We start from the raw sequence: 14,070 nt of genomic DNA on the forward strand, positions 1-14,070 counted from the left end.
TCAGAGAGACTATTTTCTTACTAACGGCTCCCATGCTGTTTCCACAGCGGCTGATCCTTTCACCTTATTTGGAGAGAACTTCGGGATCCTCTCCCTGGCTAGCTGAGTCTCAGCGCTGCCTGGAGGGAACTCCCAAGGCCTTTCCCTGGGAGGAGACTGACTGCTGTGACGTGCCGGTGGCTGACAACACCCAGGGCGACGGCTGACACAGACAAGCCAGCTCTTGTAGCTCACGGCGAGGACTCGAGCGATCAGAGAGACCCGAGGATGTGGTGGTACAGCCGGGGCTCTCAGTCTTTAACTGAGCAGCTGCTAAGTGCCAGACACGGTGGGCAAGGCCAGGAGGCAAAAATGATGGACCAGGTCCTTGACCTTGGAGACTCATGGACTCCTTGGCGGGAGACAGGCACAACAAGCAGTCACAGGACAGAAAGACAAGGCAGAGCCGGAGGAGGCAGAGTTATCCCCACAGAGCAGGTGAACGGCGAGCATCCAGCCAGTGGAGCAAGGAAGGTTCCAGGTTTCATGGAGGCCAAAATCCCGAGCTGCCCATGAGGTGAGAGTAGAAACAACCACACGGAAGAGGCCAGGGAGGGTTTCCCAGCAAAGAGAAGAGCCTAAGCCAGAGCTTGTGGCCAGGAAGGGGTAGAGGAGCACCAGGAAGTGAGGTCCAGCGCTCCCCGCAAACTGGACCTGGTATTTGAAGGAGTTTTGCCTCAGTCAGCTTTTTCGCTGCTGTGACCAAAAGACCCGACAAGAACAGTTAGAACTGGGAGGCTGAGGCCTGAGGATCGAGAGTTCAAAGCCAACCTCAGCAAAAGAGAGGTGCTAAGCAATTCACTGCTTGGGTTAGGGCTCTCAGGACCCCATCACTTCACCTCCGGGCCTTCTTGCATGGTCCCACACGTGAGCTTTTGGGGGACGCCTCACACCCAAACCATAACAGAGCTCCTCACTGAAAGAGGTCCACGAGCCCACACCCTGTTCGTGGCCAGGATCCAGGCAAGGGCTGAGCGCAGATGTCTAGTCATCTCTGAAGGGTGGGCCTCTCTCCGCCTGCACTGGTCCTCCCCTGGTCTCAACCACCATCTTCTCTGGCCCTGACTATTGCTGAAGGTGACTATTGGGTCTTCTCTTTTCTACCTACTTATATTTCTTTTCTTTCTTTTTTTTTTGGGGGGGGGGGGCGGTGCTGGGGATGGAGCGCAGGACCTCAGACATGCTAAGCAAGTGCTCTACCACTGAGCTACGCCCCAGCACCCATGTTTACTACTTTTTTCCCCTGGATACTGGGGATTGAACTCAAGGGCACTCAGCCCCTGAGTCGCATCCCCAACCCTATTTTGTATTTTATTTAGAGACAGAGTCTCCCTGAGTTGCTTGGTGTCTCATTTTTTCGAAGGGTGGCTTTGAACTTGCAATCTTCCTGCCCCAGCCTCCTGAGCTGCTGGGATCACAGGTGTGTGCCACTGTGCCCAGCTCCCATTGTCTATTTTTGACCTCTAAATCCAGGTCCATGGGGCAGCCACAGTGACTTTTTAAAAAGACAACTTGAATCATGTCATTCCTCTACATAAGCTTCAATGAAAGGTCTTCAATTTTATTTCTCTTTAAAAAGGGTAATAAAAGGGCTGGGGGTGTAGCTCAGTGGTAGAGCCCGACCCCCCAAGTCCAATCCCCAGTGTCTGTCTACCCCCCAAAAAGAATTTCAGGATGATGAAAGCAAAACATCAAAGCAAGCGGGGGCTCTTCTACAGCAGAGACCCTGCAAGACGGCACAGGTCGAAGCCCCAGGAAGTCAGTGCTGCATGCAACCATGTGCGAAATCAAAACGACAGCTGATTGTATCTACAGTCGACGACTCCAGTTACTTAAGGCAAAGGGAGTTTATGAAATGAATATTAGGTGGCCCGTTACAATCCCAAGAGGATCAGAGAACTTTGTTCATGGCTACCCAACTGGAAACACCTCCAACCTGGCTGTAAGCCGGTAAGGTGTGGATGATGTGGTTGCTGCCATGAGCCAGACACGGCAACCCACAGAATGACAGGTCCCTGGGGCCCCAGGCATTCCTAAGACTGCACAGCTTTCTCAGTTCAACTTCTGCTGCGGACATTCTGGGCATTCCCTACCTCCTCCCACCTTAGTTGTCAGTTCCAAGTCTGGAATGGATACATCTGATGGGTGGGGCCCAACTCACCCACTCTGAATGCAAGAGACTAAAAACATGAGCATCTTGAATCTTGGGTTTGTACATTGGGGACTCAGCTTCCCACAAGTCTCCTAAGGGGGACTCCCAAATACAGGAAAGACTTAGAATCTGTCTACCAGGAAGAATGACAAATGTCCAGTGTAGGTGTAGAGTATGGAAAGAATTGGTGACATGTACTGAGGAGGAGGAAGATGGGGAGAGGGACTGGAGCTGGTGTGCTCTTGTCCCTCACCATGTGACAGCCTGCCTGGCATGTGAGGTGACCCACATCCCAGGGGAGTCCCACTTGCCTCCTGTAACAAGGCCCGTACCAGATGCTGAGCAGGATGTTGGCACCACACTCTTGGACTCCCCTGAACCAAATACGCTTTTATTTTTTTTAAAGTTACTCATTCTCAAATATTTTGTTTGTTGGTTTGAGACAGGTCTTGCTATGTTGCCCAGGCTGACCTCAAACTCCTGGGCTCAAGTGATCCTCCTGCCTCAGCCTTCCAAGTGGCTGGGACAGCAAGCCCAGATCAGATGTTTTGTTATTGTAAAAGAAAACTAAGACAATAGGGGAACTGCTATTTTTATTGTTTCTTTTTGTTAGAAGTCCTTTGGTCAGGCTATGTTATGCTATGCTGCAATAACAAATAAAACCTCAACGTCTCAGTGGCTTAAGACAATAACACTTCTGGGTTTTTTTCTCCCCCCCCACCTCGTCAAGAAATTTAGTTAATAAAGATATTGTGTCCATCTATAACTAAAAATAAATATTAAAAAAAGAAATTTACTTGTTTAAAAAAATTCAAATGCTGACATTTGAAAAATGTCAGGAAAATCTAACAGTTTAATTTATAATTGTTATAAAGTTGAACTGCTGAAACTTCTTCACTGAAACATTTTGACTTGCATTAATGTTTGAAAATTCACACACAAATGAAAGTGAAAAAACTGCCAATACCTGATTTTTCCCCCCCTATTTTTCCACTCACAATCATATACTTAGGTATCTTTTGACTCCATGGGAAAAAAAAAATCTAATATTCAGAACTACCAAGAACAGGAAGAAGAGAATTTTTTTTTTTTTTGAGAATAAAATGTTTCCTATCGTAGTGAATTCTCAATCACCTACGTGGCATAGTAATTGGACGTCATTTGGCATAATTGCTACCCATTTGTCATGGATAGCCCACAGGTTGGTGCCTTCAAAAGGCCAACCAGGGGTTCGGGATATAGCTCAGTTGGTAGAGTGTTTGCAAGTCCCTGGGTTCAATCCCCAGCACCACCAAAACAAAAGACAAACAAAGGCCAACCAGGTGGGTCCTACTTGCCTTCTTCAGAACACCTGGGTCCTGGAAGCACAGTTCTGCTTTGAAGTCCTGAGCAATTTCTTGCACCAGGCGCCTCCCAGGGGGTTTGCAAATCAGAAAATCAGAAGTTCAGTGGACTTCAGGTAACCTCTAATCTCACAGAGTGCCTCAGTGCCAGGCCTGTAAAATGAGGTTTCTTCCCCCTTCCAGTAGAGGGCGCACTCTTGTGAGCGGCTTTTGTAGCCAGGTGTTTCCTGGGGGCTTGACCACGGGCTGACGGCTGGAATAGAGGAGCTGCAGCAGCGCCTGCCAACCCAATTAAACAGTTCTGTTTAGTTTGGTTTTCCCTTTATTCACGAGGAGTCCAGTGAGTTGGGCAGCCCTCTTTGGTCTTGTATCTGGAATAAGGTAGAACAGACCGGAGTTTGGCCTAAAATGCTTTGAAGGGCCAGGCCTGGAAATGGGCTTTCATTGCTTCCTACACATTCCATCTCCTCAGAGGGCTGGGAAATGTGCTCTTCCCAGGAAGACACATAGCATGGTTTTGCCAAAACACCATTTACTTAAACACACACACACACACACACACACACACACAAATATATAATATATATATATGTATATGCTGAGAATCAAACCTAGTGCCTCACACATGCTAGGCAAGTGCTCTACCACTGAGTCACAACCCCAACCCCAATACCAGTTACTTTTCACAAAGAAATACATATTACTTAGAGCATTTTTAGGTTCGTAGAAAAATTGAGGAGAGAGTACAGAGCTCCCGTACATCCTCACTCCCCCTTGTGCCAACATAATGTCCTATATTTTTAATATCTTGTATCAGTGGGGTGTATCTGTTATAACTTACGAACCCATACTGATACATTACTATTACTAGGATCTACAGTACTCATTACTTCTTTTGTGTTGGTCTGTGTTTTAACAAATGCATGATGTTATGCATCACCATTACTGGATAGTTTCACTGCCCTAAAGATCCACCCTCTCCTCCAAATTCCTGACAACAACTAATTTTTTGTTGGTTTGTTTTTGTTTTGTTTGTTTTTGCAGTACGGGGGATCCAACCCAGAGCCTTGTGCATGCTAGACAAATGCTCTACCACTGAGATACACCCATAGCTTGACTACTGATTTTTTTAAAAAATTTTCTTTTGAGTTTTCCCTTTTACAGAATTCCATAGAGTTGGAATATGTAGAATGCAACCTTTTTAGAATACATTCCTTTACTTAGCAATATGCATTTAAGTTTCTTCCGTGTCTTTGCATGGTTTAATAGCTCATTGCTTTTTATTGCTGAATTAATATTCCATTATATGGATGAACTACAGTTTATCTACTGATGACATCTTGGTTGCCTCCAAGTTCGGGCAATGATGAGCATGTCTGTTATAAACATTTCATGAGCAGCTTTTTGCATGGGCATGTTTCAACTAAGAGTAATACCTCGGAGCATAATTTCTGAATCTTGTAGTAAGACTATATTTAGCTTTGTAAGAAGTCACCAAACTATTATCCAAATTGGTTATACAGAATTCTTAATGCTCCACATCCTAGCCAGCATTATCAGTGTTTTGGCTTTTAGCTGTTTTAATAAGTGTTAGTGGTATCTCTATGTTGTTTTGATTTGTAATTCCCTAATGACATATAATGTGGAACATCTTTTCATATGCTTGTTTGCTATCTGCAAATCTTCTTTGGTGAGGTGTCTGTTCAGGCTCTTTGCCCATTTTTTTTTTTTTTTTTTTGGTACTGGGGATTGAACCCAGGGGCACTTACCCACTAAGCCACATCCCCAGACCTTTTTAAATATTTTGTTTAGAGTCTCCCTGCATTGCTTAGGGTCTTGCTAAATTGCTGAGGCTGGCTTTGAACTCACGATCCTCCTGTCTCAGCCTCTCCAGCTGCTGGGATTATGAGCATGCTTCACCAAGCCCGGCTGATCGGCTGGTTGCTTATTAATTATTGCTGAGGCTTAAGAGAGTTCTTTGGATGTTTCATATCCAAGTCCTTTTATTCTCTTAACAGTGTCTTTCACTGAAAAGAAGTTTTTAGTTTTCTTGAATATTGTCCTCTCATTTTTCTCTTTCATGGTTTATGCTGTTGGTGTTCTATCTAAAACTAATTGCCAAGCCCAAGGTCTCTTCCTCCTCCTTTCTCCTCCTCCTCCTCCTCCTCCTCTTTCATCTCCTCCAGGACCAAGGAGAATGGGACCTCCTCCTCCTCCTATTCCTCCTTTTCCTCCTCTTTCTCCTCCTCTTCCATCTCCTTCTGAAAGTTTTACAGTTTTGTGCTTTACATTGAGGTCTATGATCCCTTTGGAGTTTTTTGTGAAAGGCATAAGGTTAGTGTTTAGATTAATTTTTATTGCCTTTGCACACAGAGATGTTCCAGTGCCATGCATTGGAAAGTCTATCCTTTCTACACTGACTTGTCTTTGCTCCTTTGCCAAAGTTCAACTGGCCATGTTTATGTGGAGCTATTTCTGAGTTCTCTTTTCTGCATGACTGATCTGATGGTCTCTTCCTTTACTCACACCACACAGCCTTGGTGATGGTAGTTTTACCATCAAGTAAGTCTTGAGATTGGGAATTGTTCAGCCCTCTGATTTTGTTCTTCTTCACTAATAGTGGCTACTTTGGATCTCATGCCTTTCCATATAAATTTCAGGATCAGTTTCTCAATATCTACAAAATAACGTATTGGGGTTTTGATCCAGATCAAATTGAATCTATAGAGTGGAGAAGCACTGATAATTTTAACAATATCGATTCTTCCCATCCACGAACATGGAATGCCCATGTTTGGTGTTGAGATTAATTGTTTATAATGTCCCTTCGTTTACTTAGAGCTTTGATTTCTTTCATCAGAGTTTTGTAGTTTTTCATGTAGAGATCTTGTGCATGTTTTATTACACTTATGTACAGAGGGTTGTGTTAGTGCTACTGTAAATGGTGTTGTGTTTTCAATTTCAAATCCCCATTGTTCATTGCTAACATATAGGAAAGCAATTAATTTTTTATTTTATTTTTTATTTTTTTTGGTACTGAGGATTGAACCCAAGGGTGCTTAACGACTGAGTCACAACCCCAATGCTTTTTATTTTATATTTTGATACAGGATCTCACTAAGTTGCTCATGGCCTCACTAAATTGCTGAGGTTGGCTTTGAATTTGCAATCCTCCTGTCTCAGCCTCCCAAGTGACTGGGCTTACACTGCTCCCAGCAACAGTTGACTTTTGTACATTAAACCTGTATCCTGCAACCTTGCTACTCTTATTTGGTAGCTCCAGGGGCTTTGTTGTTTTGGGTAATTTGGGATTTTTCTATATGGCCAATGATGCCATCTGGGAACAGAGAAGTTTTTTCTCAATCTTTGTGCCTTATATTGTTAAATTTTTATTTAATGAAGGCATTATTTTGCTTAAAATGTTTAATTTTTAAAAATGAAATGAGCCCCAGCACCCCCCCACCCCACCCCACCCCCACACACAAAGAAGCATATCTTAGAAGGGTACCTGGAATGATCTCTTCCACAGGACACAAAAATTTAAATGCATTAACCTCTGCTCCTTGGTTCATCAAAATTCAACGACCTTTCAGAAAATAACAAGTATTGGCAAAGAGGTGGAGAAAATTGAACTCTTGCCACTTGGCAGTTGGACTATACAATGGTGTACCTTCTATGGAAAATTGTATGGTGGTTCTTCAAAAAATTAATGAACCCAGCAACCCTATTTCTAGTGTATGTCCAAAAGCATTGAGAGCAGGGTCTTAAAGACAAGTTTGCACACCTATATTCATAGCAGCTTTGCTACAGTAGCCAAGAGCTGGAGATACCCATCTATGTTGATAGATGAATAAAGAGGCTGAGGCAGATACACATGCATTAGTTTCTCATCACCACAATGAAATACCCGAGACAGACTACTTGTGAAGAAAAGGAGGTTTCTTTAGCTCATAGTTTTGAGCTTCAATTCTGGTGAGTGCTGAGTCACATCATGGTAGATGGTAATGGTAGGAGCCTATGTTGGAGGAAACAGTTACCTTTTGAATGAGGAGCAAAGAGAATGGGTACCACGGTTCCTTCCAGGAGCACACCCTCAATGATCTAAGGACCTCCCACTAGGAACCACATCATAAATATTCTATCTCCCAATACCACCACTCTGGGGACCAAGCCTCCAATTGCAGTGGACCTTTGGAAGGACACAAGCTATATCCAAACCATAGCAATATACAATGGAATATTAGTCAGCCTTAAAAAAGGAAATCTAATCACCCAATAAAATATAAATGAAGGTGATGACAGTAGTATAAATGAAATAAACCTGCTACAAAGAGGTAAATATAGTAGATTCCACTTATATGCACTCTCTAAAGTAGTCAAACTCATGGCTGGGTTTGTAGCTCGGTGGTACAGTACTTGCCTAGCCTTTATGAGGCCCTGGGTTCAATCCAAGTACCAGGAAAAAAATTAACTAAAATAGTCAAACTCATAGAAACAGAAGGCAGAACAGTGGTTGCCAGGAGCCACAGGGAGGGGAAATGGGGAGTTTCCGTTTAGCAAGATTAAATCTAGAGATCTGCTGCACAGCAACGTGAACATACTCACCACCACTGAACTGTATGCTTAAAAATGATTGAGGCAGTAAATTTCATGTTATGCATTTTTTTTACAATAATTTTTAAGGGGTTAATGATTTTTCCATATTGGACTGGAGGGATGAACTAGAGGGCTTTTGAAGCCCTACCAGACCCTACTAAAAATCTATCTGTGAGCACATACTTAAGCAAGCCAGGTTCTTACTATTTACATTTTATAAGCATCTCAAGAGGGTTCTTGCTGGGATGGAGCTCAATGGTAGAGTACTTGCCTAGCCCATCTGAGGACCTGGGTTCAATCCCCAGTGTGGGAAAAAAAAAAGTCTTAAGAGGATTCTTTTTAAAAGAAAGAATTATTTTGCAATGACCAACTCTAATTTACCTAATTTGGAAAATTTAAATGTTGTTTCTTGAGTTTTCTTAAGGTCATCCAAAGTACACAGCATTCTCTCTCTCTCTCTCTCTCTCTCTCTCTCTCTCTCTCTCTCTCTCTATCTATCTATCTCTGCGTGTTTGTGTTACCAGGGATTGAACCCAGGACTATCAGTGAGCCACATCCCCAGGACATTTTATATTTTATTTTGAGATAGGGTCTTGATAAACTGCCCGGTCTAGTCTTGAACTTGGGATCTTCCTGTTTCTTCCTCACAAATAGCTGGGATTACAAGTGTGCACTATCACTCTGGACTAGTATACAGCAATTCTTAGAATTAAAAAAGTTTCCATATTCTGAGACCAATCAAAATGCAACTATACCACTAACACTTATTTTTCCTTTAATTTTTTTTTTTACTTGTAGATGCACTCAATGCCTTTATTTTATTTATTTAACTATTTATGTGGTGCAGAGAATGGAACCCAGGGCCTTACATGTGCTAGGCAAGCACCCTACTGTTACCACTGTTGACCGGTGACAAGTCCTTGCTTCCCCGATGTTGAAGAATAACACCAAAGAAGCACGCCGAGGCAAGGCCAGAGTAGAGAGTAGAAGTTTATTAAAGGACAGCAGAAAAGACTTCTCCCAGAGGAAGAAAGGGACCCAGAAGGTGGAATCCAGTTAGCGGGCAAATGTGTTCCCCTTTTATAGTTTTGGTGATGGAATGTAGGTTGGAGGGCCCCAGGGGTGGGACACAGGTGGACATAATTATCACCTTTTGGGATGGGATTATCACTTCCCTGGGATGGGCTATCTCCAAATCTGTTGGGGCTGTTGGTTAATACTTCTTCCAGGTGGACTTTGGCCTAGGGCCTTTTCGGAACTTCATTAACATTCCATGAGTTGTCCTGTTTTCCCTGAGTCATTCCCAGCATGGCCTCCATTTTAGATTTCACTCGATGTTAGACCCGATTTACCTAACTACACTGACTACCTAACTTTAAATCTGGCTTCACTACCATTGAGCTACAACCCCAGCCTCACTAACCCTTATTGAATGAAAAACAAAACAAAACCAAGAAAGTTTTTTTGTTGTTTTCATTTTCTCGAAATTGAACCCCAGGGCACCTTGACCACGGAGCCACATCCCCAGCTCTTATTATGTTTTCACTTTGAGGCAGGGCCTCGCTAAGTTGTTTAGGGCCTCCCTAAGTTGCTGAGGTTCTGAGAGCCGTAGCCAAGTCCAAATGACGCAGGGCATTTTTGCCAGAACCAGTGGTTGAGAGGTGACGCCAGCCATTGAGATGATAATGGTTATGTTAAGCTGTGTATATTAGACCCCTGCTGTCCGCCTCCGCCTGCTGCTTTGGAGTTCTCTCGGGGATTCCCGGAGAGTTCCCATTGGTTGGGGAAGTGCCGGAGGAGGAATTTCCAGTTGGTTGGTGGTTCCTGGAGGAGGCGGGTGGGTGGCGTTTGGGAGAGTTCCCGGGGAGCGTGTGTGTGGAGTGTGCTGGTGGAGTTCAGAAATAAAGTTTGTTCCTGCTTCAGTGGCTTGTGATTTATACCCAGCCAGACTGCGGCACTGAGGCTAGCCTTGAACTTGTGATCCTCCTGCCTCAGCCTCCCAAGTCACTGGGATTACAAGAGTGGACCACCACCCCTGGCTTGAGAATGTTTATTTTCAATCTTAACGACACCATTAATTGTACATCTTATATGTTTTCTGGTCATAAAGAAATGACAAATGGCCAGGTGCAGTGGTGCACGCCTGTAATTCCAGCTACTCTGGAAGCTGAGGTAGGAAGATTCAAGTTCAAAGCCAGCCTGGACAACTTAGCAAGACTCTATCTCAAAAAAAGGGTTGGGGATGTAGCCCAGTGCCTGCCTAGCACACATGAGGCCCTGGATTCAATTCCCCAGATAAGAATGAAAAGGAAGAAAGAGAGAAAGGAAGAAAAAGAAAAAAAGAAATGCTAAATACTGAGGAGATAGATATGTTTAACTTGATTGAAATGTTACATGATATATACATGCACTGAACCATTACATACTACCCCACTAAAATATGCAGTTTTATGTATCCATTAAAAATTAAATTTTTAAAAATCCTCTTTTATAAAGTGTTTCCTCTGTTTATCAACCAGGAAGCTCAGAATAAGATCCACGGTGCATCTGTAACAGCTGCACGGCACTCAAGGCAGCATATGTTAAGGCAAATTTATGTCTAGTTTACCTTAGTTCATCTGAGTTTTTCCTCTCCTAGTTTTTGCTCAGCCCTGACATCGTCTCTAACCTTTAAAAAAAAAAAATTTCTGGGCACACATTTAATATATCCCCTTTGGAACATGGCAGGATACGGAAATAAAATGCAAATTCAAATGAATAATGTGGACGGAGTGCCTTATAGATACAGTCTTATGTAGACAAGAATTTCTAAACATCATCAAATCCATTACTTCCAAAGATAAAACCCCAGGGCCACAGGAAACCCATCTTGTAAAGCAGAAGGAAGCCGCAAAGCATCCGAAGAGGACTCTTGATCTAATACACTTCGCATCTCTTTGTAAACAGGAAGCACATAGTTCTGACAGCCAAGCAGCTGACGGGAGGAGGAGGAGGGGAGGAAGACTGGAAGAGGTTATTACTCAGCACAGCTTCCATGGAAGAAACCAGTAACCTGGGCTGGGGATGCGGCTCAGTGGTAGAGCACATTCTGGGCACCCACGAGGCCCTGGGTTTAATCCCAGCACCACAAAGAAAGAAAAGAAACCAGTAACCTTTCAAGCGAGAGTTGAAACGAGGCAGTGGGGAAACTCTTCAACGCATGGATGCACTGTAAATCAAGGTGACACTAATGACTCCTGTTCACTGTAATCTGCTTTGAGCTGTTGCTCCAGCGTAGGAATGAGGGGCTCTGAGCCATCCCCAGCCGCCTTCTAGTTTTCTTTCCTAAGAGCCTCATGGAATTAAATGAAATCGAGTAAGTGCAACATTAATCAGGGTTCTTGGTAGCGAGCCACAGAAACTGACTAAGCAAAAGCAAAATGCATTAGGAGAATAGAGGGGCTCAGAACCAGCGGGACGCCTGTTGTTCAATGCCTGGGGCAGGGGTTGCTGTTCTCCTAGAGCAGGAGTCAGTAGGTTGTGGCTCACCAGTTGATTCAGACTCAAAGTGTGTTTTTGTTAATAAAGTTTTATTGATACTACTTTTTTCTAACATAGGTAGTTTTTCTTTTTTCTTTTTTCTTTTTCTTTCTTTCTTTCTCCTCATCACCCACTTTACTCCTGGGGATTGTTGAACTCAGGGGTGGCTTATGACTGAACTACATCTCCAGTCCTTTTTATTTTCATTTTTTTTTTTTAAATTTCATGAGTCTGGGCATAGTGGTGCACACCTGTAATCTCAGTGGGTTGTGAGGTTGAGGCAGGAGGATTGTGAGTTCAAAGCCAGCCTCAGCAATTTATCAAGCCTCTAAGGAACTCAATGAGACCCTGGGGATGTGACTCAGTTGTTAAGTACCTCAGGTTCAATTCCCACTACAAATAAAAAAAAAAAAAGAAAGAAAAGATAAAAAATTGTGGCAAGTTTAAGTTTCACTAAGTTGCCAGGGTCTAAATTGCTGAGGTTGACCTTGAATTTACAATCCTCTTGCCTCAGCCTCCCAAGTCACTGAGATTGCAGGCATGCGATGTCATACCTACCCAGTGTAGGTAGTTATTTCAAACAGATCTGCATGCAGGTCAATAACTGCTTCTAGAAGTTTCATCAGAATACATGTTGTCTCTGTACTGTAACAGTGGGGTCAAGTAGTTAAGGCGGAGATCACATGTTCTGCAAAGCCTGAAATGTTTACAGCAGAGTTTGCTGATCCCTGCCATAGATTAACATAGAATGGAGTGTAAATGGCGCCCCCCTTGAGTTGTGCAATGCATTCACTGGTGACCTCATCTGGAGAGACGCTGGGCAGATGAAACTGCAAATAAGGCTATACACGCCGCAGGACAGGTCAAGTTCATTTGCTGCTCCAGCGAAGCCTCTGGGGTCTCCTGCTGCTTTTCCCATGGACTGTGTCTTTAGAGAGTCCACTGGCTGAGCTCAACCCTCGTGCCCACCCATGGCTGTTCTGTGAGACAGAGTGTGAGCGTCTGGCCTCCCCAGATTCATTTACAAAGTGGTACAGGCCATCAGGGATTGCCTTTCCATGAAGACTCCAAGGAGTTCCTTGCAGAGAATTGAGGTAATAATAGGAGGAAAGAGGCTGATTAGCCAAAAGTCTACACATGTCCCTGGGAAGACTTACAAATACTTACAAATTGTGACATGACCCTCCCAGGCTGACTTGCTGGCTCATTCATTCATTTATTCCATCATGTCGCCCTGCATGAGGCCTCTGGCTGTGTCTAGCCACCTGTTCTGCTGCAGCTGGTCCGGGCAGCTCGGTCTCTACCTGCATTCCTGCCACAGGTGCCTCCTCCGTCTCCATGCCTCCACCCTGGCTCACTGCAGTCTGCTGGCCACACAGCCGTCCTCGTATTCCTCCCCCATCTGTGTTGGCCTGTTGGTTTGTGATGTGATTCCTTAAACCCAAAGTCAGGACGTGTCACAACTTCTGCTCACACCATCCAGTCAGTGGCTTCGTCTCTCATGCAGCATAAAAGCCAAATTGTGACCACGGTGTCCTCCCCCTGTGCCTTGGACCCCATCTGCCACAGTCTGGATGCAGCAAAATAACTGGGGGGTGACAAACAACTTGTGTACATTGATACAGCAGGAGTAGGAGCCATTTATTGTAGGACAACAGAGGTATTTATACATTCCACACAGCTTATCTTAATTAACATAAACTCCATACAGCTGTCAACCAATCAGGAATCTCCACACTTAATGGCTCGCTGGCATTACTTCACAAACCACTCCCTCTGGCATTTTGCCAGGCGCCATCCAGACTTGTTTACAGACTCTAACATTTCCCCCTTTTGTTTAATTTAAATAACGACCATAGTGGTTTTTACACAAACACCATAAATAATCTGCTACAAGCAGAAGGGGAGGATACAAAATGCCACAATACCAAGCCAATTGATGGGTCCATGCAAGAAGCCCTTAGAAAAATTATACTAGAGGGCTGGGGATGTGGCTCAAGCAGTAGCGTGCTCGCCTGGCATGCGTGTGGCCCGGGTTCGATCCTCAGCACCACATACCAACAAAGATGTTGTTTCCGCCAAGAACTAAAAAATAAATATTAAAAATTCTCTCTCTCTCTCTCTCCTCTCTCACTCTCTCTTTAAAAAAAAAACAAACAAACAAAAAAAAAAAACAACAAGGGCTGGGGATGTGGCTCAAGCGGTAGCGCGCTCGCCTGGCATGCGTGCGGCCCGGGTTCGATCATCAGCACCACATACCAACAAAGATGTTGTGCCTGCCGAAAACTAAAAATAAATAAATAAATATTTAAAAAAAAAAAAAAAAAAGAAAAATTATACTAGCAATGACACCATTAGCAAAGATACCAAGTTACAATTTGTTGTAGATTACAGTTTGTTGTCTCAGTCCAGGTAAAGCAG

The sequence above is a fragment of the Ictidomys tridecemlineatus genome, chromosome 11 (assembly GCF_052094955.1).
Source record: "Ictidomys tridecemlineatus isolate mIctTri1 chromosome 11, mIctTri1.hap1, whole genome shotgun sequence".
Taxonomy (NCBI): domain Eukaryota; kingdom Metazoa; phylum Chordata; class Mammalia; order Rodentia; family Sciuridae; genus Ictidomys; species Ictidomys tridecemlineatus.